Source organism: Chiloscyllium plagiosum, unplaced genomic scaffold (assembly GCF_037043375.1).
Source record: "Chiloscyllium plagiosum isolate Xiang-an unplaced genomic scaffold, Cpla_swu_hap1 HiC_scaffold_1, whole genome shotgun sequence".
NCBI lineage: Eukaryota > Metazoa > Chordata > Chondrichthyes > Orectolobiformes > Hemiscylliidae > Chiloscyllium > Chiloscyllium plagiosum.
The window spans coordinates 71,394,829-71,409,671 of NW_028270139.1; the positions used below are offsets into that span (position 1 = coordinate 71,394,829).

A 14,843-nucleotide genomic window follows, 5' to 3' on the forward strand; every position below is an offset into this window, starting at 1 on the left:
AGTTGGGAGGCCATGTTGCGGCTGTACAGGACATTGGTTAGGCCACAGTTGGAATATTGCATGCAATTCTGGTCTCCTTCCTATCGGAAAGATGTTGTGAAACTTGAAAGGGTTGAGAAAAGATTTACAAGGATGTTGCCAGGGTTGGAGGATCTGAGCTACAGGGAAAGGCTGAACAGGCTGGGACTGTTTTCCCTGGTGCATCGGAGGCTGAGGTTTTGTAAACCTTATAGAGGTTTACAAAATTATGAGGGGCATGGATAGGATAAATAGACAAAGTCTTTTCCCTGGGGTCGGGGAGTCCAGAATTAGAGGGCATAGGTTTAGGGTGAGAGGGGAAAGATACAAAAGAGACCTAAGGGGCAACTTTTTCACGCAGAGAGTGGTACGTGTATAGAATGAGCTGCCAGAGGATGTGGTGGAGGCTGGTACAATTGCAACATTTCAGAGGCATTTGGATGGGTATATGAATAGGAAGGGTTTGGAGGGATATGGGACAGGTGCTGGCAGGTGGGACTAGATTGGGTTGGGATATCTGGTCGGCATGGACGGGTTGGACCGAAGGGTCTGTTTCCATGCTGTACATCTCTATGACTCTATGACTCCAGTAAGGGTGCTACATTGGCAGTTTACCAACTATCTGAGACTTTTCCAGGACTGGTAGATTCCTGATACAAAAACTAATAGCACTTTGGTGAACATCCTCATTCGCCAAGCTGCCACTTTACACTCTATACCGCACAAAGAAGACCCAGTTCAGACCAAAACAGCACAGAGGGAAGTTGCTCTCCAGCTCCCTAAAGAAACAACCAATTTGAAGCCAGTCACCTCATTAACTAGCTGTTGGGGACACTATAGGTATTTTTCATCAACCAGTTCATATATGTTATGACGGGGCAGGTGGGACTTGAAACCAGATCTTCTGGCCCTAAGTTACAGACACTACCTCTGTAGCATAAAAAAACCTTGGCAGAGGGTATGTAGTTATTTTAATCAATATGTTTAGACATATTCGGATGCATCTCTGGGGCGAGATGGATTTGAACCTGGACCTTCTGGCTTTGAGGTCCAGATAACTCGTACCCACTTGTTTTTAATGGAAGAATGAAACTTAATTTCTAAAGAGGAATCTCTAATTTATTGCCACATTAAATTAAAGAAAATAATTAGACTTTAAGTAAAACTTAACTCCTAATTAACTTCCATAGAACTCCTGACTCACCAATTTTCCATGAATATATCATATATTCTACATGTTAAATAAGTTATAGCCTTAATCTGTGGATCACTGCAGTCTAGCTTACAAATAGAACATTTGAAATTAAATAATCTACATTAGGAAAGCAATTGCAAGAAAAATTACCAACTGAAAATTAAAAGGAGCTTTTAAAAATGTCTCATTGCAAATGATTATACTGATATCCAAATGAAGAGGTGTCTGTATTTTAGCAGCTTAGTTATCTAGTAAATTACTAGTTTTCATTTGTATAGAATGAGGAGGATTAAAATCATCAAAGTTTTCTGAATGCCTTTTAGTCATGTGGAAAAGAAAACAGACAAATGTCTCCATGAACTCAACAAGATTATCACAATAATTGTGTGTTCATCAGTAGTTGAAATGAAACAGCTATGATGTACTCAACAAGCGTTTCCATGAGTTGGCAGGATTTAAACACCTTAAACTGCACAGAAACTATGCTTGCATCACAACGTATATTCCTGTGCCCACAGCCTTGCTCCAAATAAACAGCTGGCAGATGAGGGCACAAAGACCTTGGACCATGGTTCCCCCATTCTCCTATATCCTTGCTGCGACTTGTCATCTTATTCTCTCAGTGTCACTAGAGTCCAGGAAAATGCACTAAGTTCCTTGGTGGTACAGTTGCAATTGCTGAGAAATCATACTGAGTATGCTTCCACAACTACAGGTGGGACAAATCCATAAAACTTCCCTCTCATCCCTCTCTGAGATAACAAAGTCCTTAATATCCCAGCAGTGCACTGCTTTCCTCTTAAGCTGAAGAAATTCTGCGTGATCATGGAGACACAGATCATGGAAAAGATCTGTCCTTCTTACAGCCTGCACAACCCCGACACAGTTCTCTATTACTTACACAAATTGTGTCTGTGGCCTTCAGAATGTGGTGATTCCAGGCCCAGTCTCCTCACTGTTGCAATGTCAAACAAGGTCATGATCCCAGAATTTAACCTCAGAACCCTTGGCTGAGCCATTGCAACACCTTATGCATGTGCTTTACTGATGATATGATACAATGAAATGTTTACCACTGGAACACCACATTGCTTTCTGATGTAAGAAGATGCTTCACCCCTTTCACTTCAAACAACCATGTCAGCAATTAATCACGTAACGGGACCACAGCAAAATTTACAACAGTGCAATTAAATATCTACTTACATGTGTGCAGACCAGATACATATAACAAACAGCCATGCCAACCAAGTGTCCTGAAAATGTCTTCTTTCTTCACTTACTACGATGTCTAGCCCGACATGCTCAGTGAAGGTGGAGGCTGCTTGTTGACTGCCTCTGCCTAGTAACTGTTAATGACTTTGGTGAGAGTAGTCTACGCCTAGAGGTCCCCGACCTGCTGAGAGTCTCCTGAACCTCTCCTCAGCCTGAGTTCTAGCACAGCATGGCATCATTCACTGGCATTGGGGTGAGGGGAACCTGAAAGAAGCCAGGTCATTTTGGAGTGCCCTGGTCAGCGTTCCTCCTGTATCAGTGCTGATTATATCCTTGAGAGGAAGGTGCACCTAAAATGCAGTGGAGGTGCCTCATCCACGTCCCCCCCTCCCCCTTTTGCCTTGGCCAGGGTAATGGAGTCAGAGCATTTATCTGACTGCCATTGACCATTCTGCTGCATCTGGGTCTCAAGAGCAGCTGTTATATCTGTGCCAGGTGATAGAACAGCAGATAGAACTTATACCAACTCCTCCATCTTTTGCTCTAATTTAGTGCAGACCTCTGGTATCTCTGCTGGCATTTTCCTGTGGCACTGGTATTAATCAGTGAGGAAGTGGTGGATGGGGATCCAAGCCATTTGCCATCCATGGTCAGCTTGTCACTGCACTACAAGCAAGTATGCAAGTATGCAAGTTTGCTTGTGGTCTCACTTCTCGTCTGGGTTGCTTTGCGAGCCTGGGTCTCTGCTGAGTGGGTTTTCACAACAGCCACTGCCTCCCTGGTGGGGCTACCAAGGAACAGAACTGTCAGCCTCTGATTTCCCATCAGCTCTTGACAGGCAGCACGCCTGACTCCTGGGGTCCTGAGCCCAGGCAAGGCCCATGGATGGCCTGTTACTTGCCCGATTGGCTCATAATCCAGCAGGTCTTTTCCAACAAAGACAATGTAGATCTGTTGTTGACCCTCCTGCCAATGGCAGAAATCCCCATTGCCTCCATAAAACACCCCCTCAGTTATTCCTGGCCCTCAAATAGGCCAGAGGAACATGCAATAAGGAACTGGGAAGAAAATTGGATATTGTCAAAATTACCATTTCTACACTGAAACCTACATTAGCAGCCAGTTCAGCCACTCGTTTCGAAGATGGTTTCCAGTTTCTTGAAGCACCTGTGAGCCATTCACAGATAGTGCTGATTCTGAGTCCGAAAGCGACGCCACTTTAATTTCTGCCACATTTATAAATCTTAATTAAATTAAAAAGAATAATTCAAAGCAATATTAATAATTGATCTCTGCAGGATAATTTCTTCAGTAAAATGCCAGGCCTCTATTGATTTTGTACACTCTGTATTGATGAGATCATATTAGTTGACATCTTAAATTACATTTTTTCTCTTTACCTCAGGGAACAAAAACAAATTAAACTTTCATCCTCTTCTAATTATTTAAACTTTGCAGGTTTTTGTAGGTTGACCCACTGACTGTGGCCAAGTTAACAAACACAATGGACAGAGTTTATTTATCTGCTGGACACTTATTGTAAGTAGTTTTGGAAGTCCAGGAGCGATTAAATCTCAATTAGACAGACTGCTAGGTGCCAACAGGTGTCCCGGCTCCTTCACAGGGAATATCCCACAGGAATTTCTGCTGCAGAGCAACTGTCACTTTACTGAAAACTACCAGTCAAAGGTTGGCAACTCTCCAGTATCGACAGTGCCTCCAGGAGCTGTGGCTTCTCCCGGTACTGCAAGAGACTGGAGAATGGGAATCATTGTTGGAGCTGAAACACAGCTTTATGATACAAAATGGCTGGAACTGGTAAGGGAGGACCCAGAAAGGCTGGGGGGCTAAATAATGTAAAAGGCAGGCAGGTGTTTTCCCGTGGTTCCCTCCATGTTGTTGGTGGGCCATTCTGTTAGACAAAGGGTGCCTAAGGAGGAGGGACAGCTCTCCAAATTGGACTGCAGGTGTACACGCTGGGGTGTACCTGATAGTGTGTCTACGTGTTAAGGGCCCCTGACACTAGTGGTGGAACACTGAAATGAACTCTGGGCAGGAAGGCTGTTTTTGAATATTCCCACCTTGGTTTTAACTGGAACAAGTTCTAAAGCTGACAGCCTCCTCAGCTAGAGCTTCCTAGCTATTACTTACCAACCTCCACCCTATTCTCGCCCTGTCTCCCAGCCCACTCTCCACCCAATCTCCAACAGGCAGGACAGAATTTCATGACCCCTATCCCATCCCAAGGCCAAGTTTGAAGACAGGGAGGAATTGTTTGATTGGTTTGGAGAGAGTTATAGATGGGAATCTCACCAGGCTGCACATAACACTGGATGGGATGTGACCTGGTTTCTTATTCATACACTACAGCCAGTGTGATATGGTCAGAACCCTACTGTATATAGGTAAAAACAAAGACTGCAGATGCTGGAATCCTGATTTCTGGATTAGTGGTGCTGGAAGAGCACAGCAGTTCAGGCAGCATCGAAGGAGCAGTAAAATCGACGTTTAGGGCAAAAGCCCTTCATCAGGAATACAAGCAGAGAGCCTGAAGGGTGGAGAGATAAGTGAGAGGAGGGTGGGGGTGGGGAGAAAGTAACATAGAATACTGCAGTGGGAGAGGGACTCCCTGAGATTCTTGTACAGAGAGGAGGAAAACTTCTTCAATGCTGTGAAGGTGAGACAAGGATCTTTAAGCTGGAACATCACATGTTAGAATGCCCGCTAACCATCTTAAAGGCAGACTGCTTGTCCAGTCTGGAATCAATCCACTAATACAACATGAAGTGTAGAGAGCCATCTTTCTGCCTGGTTACCAATTGGGACTAGCTGGGTAACTCTTTCAGGAGTCAGTGCAGACACGATGGGTGGAATAGCCTTCTTCTGTATTGTAAAATTCAATGTTTCTATTATATCAGTTTAAGGGCTAGTTATGCTCCTCATCTCACTATCATTGGGATTCAACCAGCACCAGGTGGGAAGCTCACTATGCACAGACTGGTGTTTGCCTGCGGTTTAGCATTGGGATCCCTCTTTTTAAAATTTGCTGTGTTCAACACCCGAATGAAGGGTCCCATAGAAAGTCACCTCACCGCTCCTGCTCCTGCTGCTGACCATTCTCCCTACTCCCCCCTCTTAGTTTTGTCCCCATTCCACCTAGACTCGCCTCTACCTGGAGATCCAGCAATAGTCAAAAGGCTGTCCCATGTGTAGCACTGGTACTCCTAATGGTGCGGCTGGCATTGGAGAGCTGCCAGCTAATGTCTGACATGTACCTCCCGTGGGTGGGATTTTCAGCCTTAATTGTGTGGAATACCCAACTCTGCAGAATTGCCTTCAACTGCTTCAGGCCTTCCAGAGGGAAGTAGCACTGGGTTCATGCCAGCTCTCCAACCAGTAGGTGGCAGCCGCTGACATGTTACGTTCCACCTGTGTTAGGTACTAAATCTCACAACATAAAATCTATTCACGTTCTCTCTTTTTCAGACAACATGATGCTGGGCCTATTTCTGTTTCACTTGTGCAGAATGTTATAGTGAGGCGTTAGCAGACCGCTCAAAGATATTAAATAGGATTTGCTTTAATTCACATGCAGGATCTGGGCATCACTTGCCCTCTTGCCCTCGTGGAGGCAGTGGTGAACTACATTCTTGAACACCACGATTTATGTGCTATTCAAAATATTCAAGATTAAATTTGTAGAATCATCAGGAATAGAATCAACTGGTGACTCATCGAACTATGATGGTCACACATCTGTGCCTCAATATTAAGACGACGACAAATCTCAAATGTTTCATTTGCTCCAAATTCAGTCACGTGACAGTGTTAAAGATATTAATTTTTGAGCTCTATCCTCCCAAATTCCTCTGAGCTTTACTGAAAGACCATGTAAGACTCTACACTCGCTCAGTGACTCACTTCAGCACTATCTTCTGAGAATCTGCAAAAAAGGCTAGTGCACTTAATAACTGTGAATCAGAGACTATTTGAAATAATTTTACAAACCTAAGTTAGATATTTATTTTATGAGAAAATGACAATTATTGTCTTCTTTCGAACTCAAGATCTTGGAGGAGTAGGAAATTCAGCCCCTTGAGCCTGCTCCATGCTTAATACAATCATGGCTGATCTCATCCCAGCCTGCAGTCCACTTTCCTGCCTGCTCCCCATAACCTTTTAACCCATTGCTAATTAAAAACCTGTCTACCTTCTCCTTAAATTTATTCAGTGTCAGTCGTGAATTCCACAGATCTCTTACCATTTAAGAGTAATCATTTCTCTGCATCACTGTTTAAATCTGCCACCCCTTAGCCTAAACCCATGACCTCCCCATTCCAACCCTCACTCTATCACAGGTTGCCCCATAAGAGGAAATATCAGCTTCATGTCTAATTTTTCTGTCAATCTGCTTTAGCTTCTTATATCCCTCAATCAGATCTCCAGTCATTCTTCTAAACTCTAGCCTAAACTGCTCAACCTCTCCTCACAAAACACGCCTTTCATCTCTGGAATAATCTTGTGAACCTTTTCTGAACTAGCTCCAGTGCAATGTAATGTATCATTCCTATTTAACAGAGCCCTGGATAAAATCTTGCTGCAGTTAATTTAGTGAAGACCACCTTTGTTATTCAGAATAGGTGGCAAAGTGACTGACCTATACAGAGCTATAATAATATTCTTAGCACAGTTACTGTCACGGTCTTGTTCCATAACCACATTCTGGCCAAGTTGTTTGCTTGTTTATCAAGCTGGAAATGAAGATTTGTTAGATTAGATTAGATTAGATTACTTACAGTGTGGAAACAGGCCCTTTGGCCCAACAAGTCCACACCGACCCACCGAAGCGCAACCCACCCATACCCCTACATTTACCCCTTTAACCTAACACTATGGGCAATTTAGCATGGCCAATTCACCTGACCCGCACATCTTTGGACTGTGGGAGGAAACCGGAGCACCCGGAGGAAACCCACGCAGACACGGGGAGAATGTGCAAACTCCACACAGTCAGTCGCCTGAGTCGGGAATTGAACCCGGGTCTCTGGCGCTGTGAGGCATCATGAAGGCTACATGAAGGCTACAAGATACATGAAGGCTACCGCTTTAGTGAAATGTTATGAATACACACGTCTCAGAGCACTAGTTGACCTTCTTGAACTTGGAGATCATCGAAGCAACAGTCTTAAATTCTTTCTGACTGTTAAATTGGAGCTTTAGTCTCTCTTCAAGCCCAAGGCAATAGAAGAAAGTTGAAAAAACATATGAGTGGTACGCACACCCCAAATTGCCAGCACTTTTTAAATATCATTCATTCATGGGATGTGCATGTTACGGCTACAGCAACATCTATAACCCATCCCTAACGACCCTGGTGATGGTGGCGGTGATGTGCCTTTTGATTCAAACCAATACTTGGGAAATAGGTACAACAACAGTGCTATTAAGGAAAACGTTATGGAATTCTGACCCAGTGACAGGGAAGGAACTGTGAAAATATTCCAAGTTAGGATGGGGGGGGGGGAGTAGCTTGGAGGGAAACTGTAAAGTGGTAGCGTTACCATGTATATGCTACACTTGTCCTTCTAAATGGTAGAGGGTCATGGGTTTGAGGTGCTGTCAAAACAGCTTGAGTGAGTTGTTGCACTGCATTTGTAGACAGTTGACACTGCTGCACTGAATGTCAGACAGAGTGAATGTTGAAGGTTATGGATGGGGTGTCAATCCAAGCCAACTGCTATTTCCTGGATGGTGTTAAGCTTCTTATGTGCTGTTGGAGCTGCACTCACCCAGTCAAGTGGGAATATTTCATCACATTCCTGACTCATGCCTTGTAGATGCTTCCTGGTCCAGTGTTTATTGCATCGATCACTGATTTTTCACCAGTGTCCTTTACGGATAGATATTTGCCAGTAACACTCACATCCCCCACAAAACAATTAAAAATACATCTGGTCATGGTAAAAGTGCCAGGAGAAACATTTGAATATTCATTATGCTCTCAGCTGTAGGCAACAAGAGCATCACACATCTGATGTCACTCAGAAGCTAGAAGTGATGCCAGTTAAGGTGTGGCACTATGCCAATTGACACAGCCTCTATTTTAAGCTCTGTTCTTGCCAGTACCACAGGCAGGTGGAAATTAAAAGTGACCTGTAAAAGAACGGGCATTCGTTCTTTGGTAAGAGATTTGGCTGCAAAGGATAATCACTTCTTAATGGAAATCATGCTGACAATCCATGGGGAAAGCTCACGATAGCTTGGTGCCAAAACAGCTTTATTCATAGCATCTATATTTAATATCAAAAGTTGGATACTCATTTTGAATTCAGGTAGCCCCCCTCAGGATATGGTTAAACACCACATGGAGCATATCTTAACATGTGTACGTTCTAGCTGAGCATATTCAAAGCTGTTATGGCTGTGACTCATTCAATCCCTCAAGAAACCCTGGAGCATTTTTCTAGATGTTTAATTTATTTGATTAAAATAATTAAAGAACACACAAATTCATGAATAATGCAAAACTTCAGGTGAAAATATTTTTAAAGAGTTTGGTACTGTTAAACATATGTTATATATTTATAAGAAATAATGATTTTAAAATGTTTAGAAAATCTGTCACATTTGGTGTAATCACTCTGAGCTAATCATTTTATCAACAATGTAATACTTTAATACCATTGATTAGTTTATACTTTTTTAAAACTATTCTTGACAGTTTACAATGTGTTGAACATAATAAAGCTAAATCATACAATTAATAGGTGTTTTGGGATATTATATTTGAATAAAGCTTTATCAAGAGCTTTGCAGCTAAACATTTTTAAGCATTGCAAGCTAATGATATATTAAGGCCCATTTTGCTGATTGTCAGGAGGCAGTTCCTGATCTGAATATGCTCTTTCTAGTCAAGGAAGGCAGCACTCAAAGATGATGCTATCTCCTCATTTAAAAATGCACAACACTGGCCCGATGAGGGCCTATGTGATCCTATAATATTTTGCAGCCAGGGTACTCCTTTTAAACTTTATCCAACCTCATTTCCCCCCCCACCTTACCCTAGTTCCAACCTTGCAGCTCAGCACCACCCTCATGATCTGTTCCACCTGTCAATCTTCCTTCCCACTATCCCCTCGATCCTCCTCTCCGACCTATCACCTTTACCCCCACCTCCCTCCACTCTCAGCTACCTTCTCCCCAGCCGCACATCCCTCCAATCCGGAGGCTCCCAGCCTCATTCCTGATAAAGGGCTTTTGCCTGGAACGTCGATTTTCCTGTTCCTCGGATGCTGCCTGACCTACTTTTCCAGCACCATTCTAATCTAGGCTCATGCTGAGCTCAAGATTAGTAACACAGCACGTTTGGGTGTCTAGAATGACACGTGAAGAAAGTCTGGTGGAGCTGCCATTGGCGGGTAATAGGAGAATCCATCCAGGTCATAAGTGCTATGATGTCTATGACATTCTAAAACATGGCTTTTTCAACTGAGTGACTGGCAATCTTTGTGTCAATGAGTGCCAGAGAAGCAAGAGGATATCATTGCCTTGTCCATGAGCTCAATGCTGATGAAGGGCTTACGCCCAAAACGTTAATTCTTCAGCTCATCGGATGTTGCCTGACCTACTGTGTTTTTCGAGTGCTACACTTTTCGACTCAATGCAGCAGGTGCAAAGAAAGATATAGAAAAGCCCCTGGTGTCTCCACTCGGCCCTGCTCCTTCTTAACTGTGCGTTTTGCAACAGATGTACAGGATCTTCAACTTCTAAGGCCTGGACAGGGTATGAATAGCCACTCCTCAGCCCCTCTACCAGTGAATCCTGTGTTCCACATAGCCATGCCCATAGAGAGGCCTGCATTGCTGCAGATCCCCATCAGCAGCCAGGGTCCTGTATGTCTCAGGCAGCTAGACAATGGCCACCAAGGTCATCCCAATGCATGAGCAGAAACAGCAGTAGTCTTCCTCCATGTCATCAGTGAGAACAGTGCTGGTTCCTCATAAGGGCATTTGTAAGGAAATTATTAGGAGCAGAAGTTCTCATATGCTTAGATTAATGTCAGAGATAAATCCCTCTTCTCTTATGCCACTTGGTAAATCATTTATTCATTGTTGAAGTTAGTGAATCCAATTCTTGTTGCTTTCTGATATCTAATATCCAGCTCTTTCAATAACGTGGAGATGATGATGATGTGAACTAGACTGTTTCAGCTCCTCAGTCTTGCTCCTGTGCACTATGCACTTGGTTGGTGATGCAATGCAATGCAAAAATGAAGTTAGAAATCATACAACACCAGATTATCATCCAACAGGTTTATTTGGAAACACTAGCTTTCAGAGCACTGCTGCACCTGATGAAGGAGCAGCACTCCAAAAGCTAGTGATTCCAAATAAACCTGTTGGACTATAACCTGGTGTAGTGTGATTTCTACTTTGTAAACCCAGTCCAACACCGGCATCTCCAAATCATGCAAAAATGAAGGTAGTGATAGCTAAACTGATTAAATGGCTTGCTGCTTTCCAGAGGGATCCCTTTATCTTTATACCCTTCCACAAATCCTCTATCTAATTATACATCCTTCTATATTTTTGATTTTGGACTGAAATGAGAAGAGGACTATCAGCGAGGATGTGTACAAAGGAAAATTTGGCTGGTAACAGAAGCTAAGTGGTCTCTGGAGTTGTGACCAGTTGTTGTTGACAAAGTGCTTCTGCTTGCCAACAGCTATGTGATTGGCTGTCAGGTAGCTGAACACCTTGTCAGTATGAATGATATAGCCAGAAGTGTTCAGATCTCTGGACGAAGACGTGGCATCGTTTTTTCTACAGTAAAAAAAATCTAAAGCCTGAATAAAGTCAGTTTATTTTCCTTCACCTCTTATTGCAAGTTTTCACTTTTAACCATTAAGTTGAAGATTTTATCAGTTGTGAACCATTTGCCTTACTCCTCCTGCAAGCAAAGTGGAAGTACCTAGAGGACAGAGATTGAGGAGCAACTATTCCAAGCAAGCGAGAAAGACCATCTCAGTGAACTCTGTAGACTGGGGCCATTGAACAGCCTCTCCAGCTTTTCCCTTCACTTATAACAGTAGTTAATTTTGCCTTTCTGACTGTGGCTGTACGTATGCATTGTGGGATTCTTATCAGGAGTTAGCGTTTTAATGAATAGAGTTACATGTTGATCATTCCTAATAATTTATCTGTGGTTAGAATCTATTTATTGTAATAAATAGTCATTATTATTAAGTACAGAAACCTGGTCTATGCTTTCTGTCAACCAGGCACTAAGGAGACAAGTTAATTGAGAAATATCTGTTCTTATGCAAGATCTTTAACTTCAGTGGTAACACTGGGAATAGTGGGCTTGATTTCCAGTGAGCTAACTGAACGAGGTGTACCAGTTCTCTCGCGCTGTTCCATGCAAATACAGATGCTGCAACATAACCAAGTAAGGTCCTTCCACGACAGCATCAAGTTCGCCAGGTTCCCCTTCAATTTCCAGGTACTTCTACCATTTACTGCTAATGCTACAGTCTTCAACACAGGGCACAAAACAAACAAAGGTAAGTCCCCTGGATGCTGAAAGAAATATCAACTAAGGTGAAGCAGAGAAAAAATATACATGATATGGCACATGGAAAGCACGACTGAAAACCAGGCTGAATGTTGAAGGTTCAGAGGGCAATTGAAGAAAGAATAAATACTAGATGCTTGGAGATAGTATGAGAAACAACTGGTAAATTACACAAAATATAATTGAAACCTCTTCGGAAGGCGTGTAGAGAGGATAGTAAAAGATGTGGAGTCAGTTATAGAAATAAAATACACATGGAGGCATGGCTGAAATGTTAAATAAAGATTTTCCGTTGGCTGTTACCAGTTTAGAAGCTTCTGCCCAAATAATAGTGAGCAGGCAGGCCCATCCTTTCTGTGCTGTCTCTGCAAATGCAACTCCACCAAGCCCATCCCGATGCAATTCTTTTCTGAAGTTGCTTCACGATTTATCAGTCTCCACCACATTCTCAGACAGTGCACTTCAGATCCTAACCACTCACTGCATACAAAATACTTTTCCTCACGCTGCTTTTGCTGGGCACCTTAAGTTGGTGCCCTAAATTTGATAAATCACCAGGATCAGAAGAAATGCAACCAAGAATACTGAGTGGGATAAAAGAGGAAATGACAGAGGTTTGAGTCAATTTTTTAAACATTCTCTTCAGATGTAAGGATGAGGGTTCTGACTAGTAACTACAGACCTTTCTGTTTCCCTCATTACTGGGGATTCAAATAGAAATGACCTGCAGTATTTTATGGTTCCTAGAGGGTGGGACAGTGAGAGGAAAGATAGCTGTAAGATCTTAAGTCACGCATGTGGGATATTTCTGGCACTACTTCCTGGCCTGACCGCAGAGCAGCGGGACATGGATTGGTAAGCCTGCTTGCCTGTGCATGAACTGAAGGTAGAACATAGAACATAAAATAGTGCAGCACAGAACAAGCCCTTCAACCCACAATGTTGTGCCAAGCATTTATCTTAATCTAAGATCAACCTAATCTACACAACCCTTACTTTACTGCCATCCACGTGTTTGTCCAGCAGGTGCTTAAGTGTGCCTAATATCTCTGATTCTACTATTTACCGCTGGCAGTGCATCCCATGCACCCACCACTCTCTGTTTGAAGAACCTACCTCTGACATCTCGTCTAAACCTTCCTCCAATCACCTTAAAATTATGCCCCCTCGTGATAGCCATCTCTGCCCTGGAGAAAGGTGTCTAGTGACCTACTCTATCGATGCCTCTCATCATCTTCTAAACGTCTCATCCTTCTTCGCTCAAAAAAGAAAAGCCCTAACCCCCTCAACCTTTCGTCGTAAGACATGCCCTCCAGTCCAAGCAGCATCCTGGTAAATCTCCTCTACATCTTCTCTAAAGCTTCCACATCTTTCCTATAATGAGGCAACCAGAGCTGAACACAATATACTAAGTGTGGCCTAGCAGTGTTTTATAGAGCTGCAGCATAACTTTATATAGTTTCAACTCAATCCCTCTACTAATGAAAGCCAACACACCATCTATCTTCTTAACAACCCTTTTCAGGCTCCCTGTTCCCTCACAGGCATCTTCCCCCTCACTGTGATATTTCTGTGCTGCCCAACTCCCCTGCCCCCCCCAACCCAATGCACCAATTTTCCCCTCTGCAACAGCTTTGTTGCAACCCAGTCCCATTCCAAAGCTGACAGGTTCCACCAATACTCGGGACTTACCTTTGTCTGGGCTCCATCGCAGTTCGCTTCCCGCTGTGGTCATAGCTCCTGGGAACCACAAAGAGGAAAATCTTCACATGCACAAATGGAAGGTACAGCCTGCTAGAATGGGTGGTTGAGTGATAAGAGAAATTTAATACAGAGAAATGTTCAGTGATTCATTTCTGTGGGAAGAATGAGTAGAAGCAATACTAAACAAAAGATATAAGACTTAAAAAGTGTTCAGGAGCAAAGGGACCTTGAGGTAAATGTGTAGTAGAAGAGCTTTAGAAAGCAATTATTTGGGTATATGTTTATAACTACGGGTTTTATGGGCTTTATAACTATGAATGCAAAGTACAAAAGTGAGGAGATTATGTTTAAACCTGCATAAAATGCACACTTGGCCTCACCTGGTGTAATGCATCTAGTTCAGCATAGCACACTTCACCAAAGATGTCAAATCATTAAAGAGGATGCAGAAATTATTTACAACAGTAGTTCTGGGGATGAGAAATTTAAGTTACCTGGATCTGGGGTTGTCTGCCTGAGAGGGAAAAAGATTAAGAGGAGTATGGACAGAATAGATAGACAGCTATGGAAGGATCTAGAACCAGACAACTGAAAGCAGTTGGCAAAAGAAACAGCAGTGACATGAGAAAAAAAAAGCGTTTTGAAGCAGCAAGGCTTAAGGATCTGGAATGCACTTCCCAAAGAATGTGGTGGAGGCAGGTTCAATTGTCACCTTCAAAAGAGAATCGCATCACTATCTGAAGAGAAAAGGTTTACAGAGTTACGGAGAACAGTTTGGGAGTAAGACGAGTTGTGTTGATATTGGAGAGAGACAGCACAGACATGATAAGCTGAATGGCTTCCTTCTCTCCCGTAACTATTCTATGATTCAATGATTCTGTGGTGCTGTGCTTCCACAGAGGACACATTGTTAAGGTTTTCCCTAAACTCGATGCTAACCCTGAGTGCAAAACTAAACAGACACTTAATTAAAGGAAACTTGTACTTTGACTCTGTTGGTCTTCCTGCCAAAACTCTTGGACAGATTATACTTGTTGATTGAGGAGCAATGGGAATTTTAATAGTCTGTATGTTCATAATTATTGCTGCACTCCCCTAGTAACCTTGAAGAACAACTTTATATTTGCAGAATGACCAT

The 14,843-nt window shown here is 42.8% G+C and overlaps 1 protein-coding gene across 8 annotated transcripts in view; it reads right to left on the reverse strand.

Moving 5' to 3' along the window:
- Positions 1-14,843, reverse strand: part of LOC122550669 (gamma-aminobutyric acid receptor subunit alpha-2) — a 256,406-nt gene that overhangs the window by 118,243 nt on the left and 123,320 nt on the right. The gene's annotated exons all lie outside the window — the stretch shown is intronic.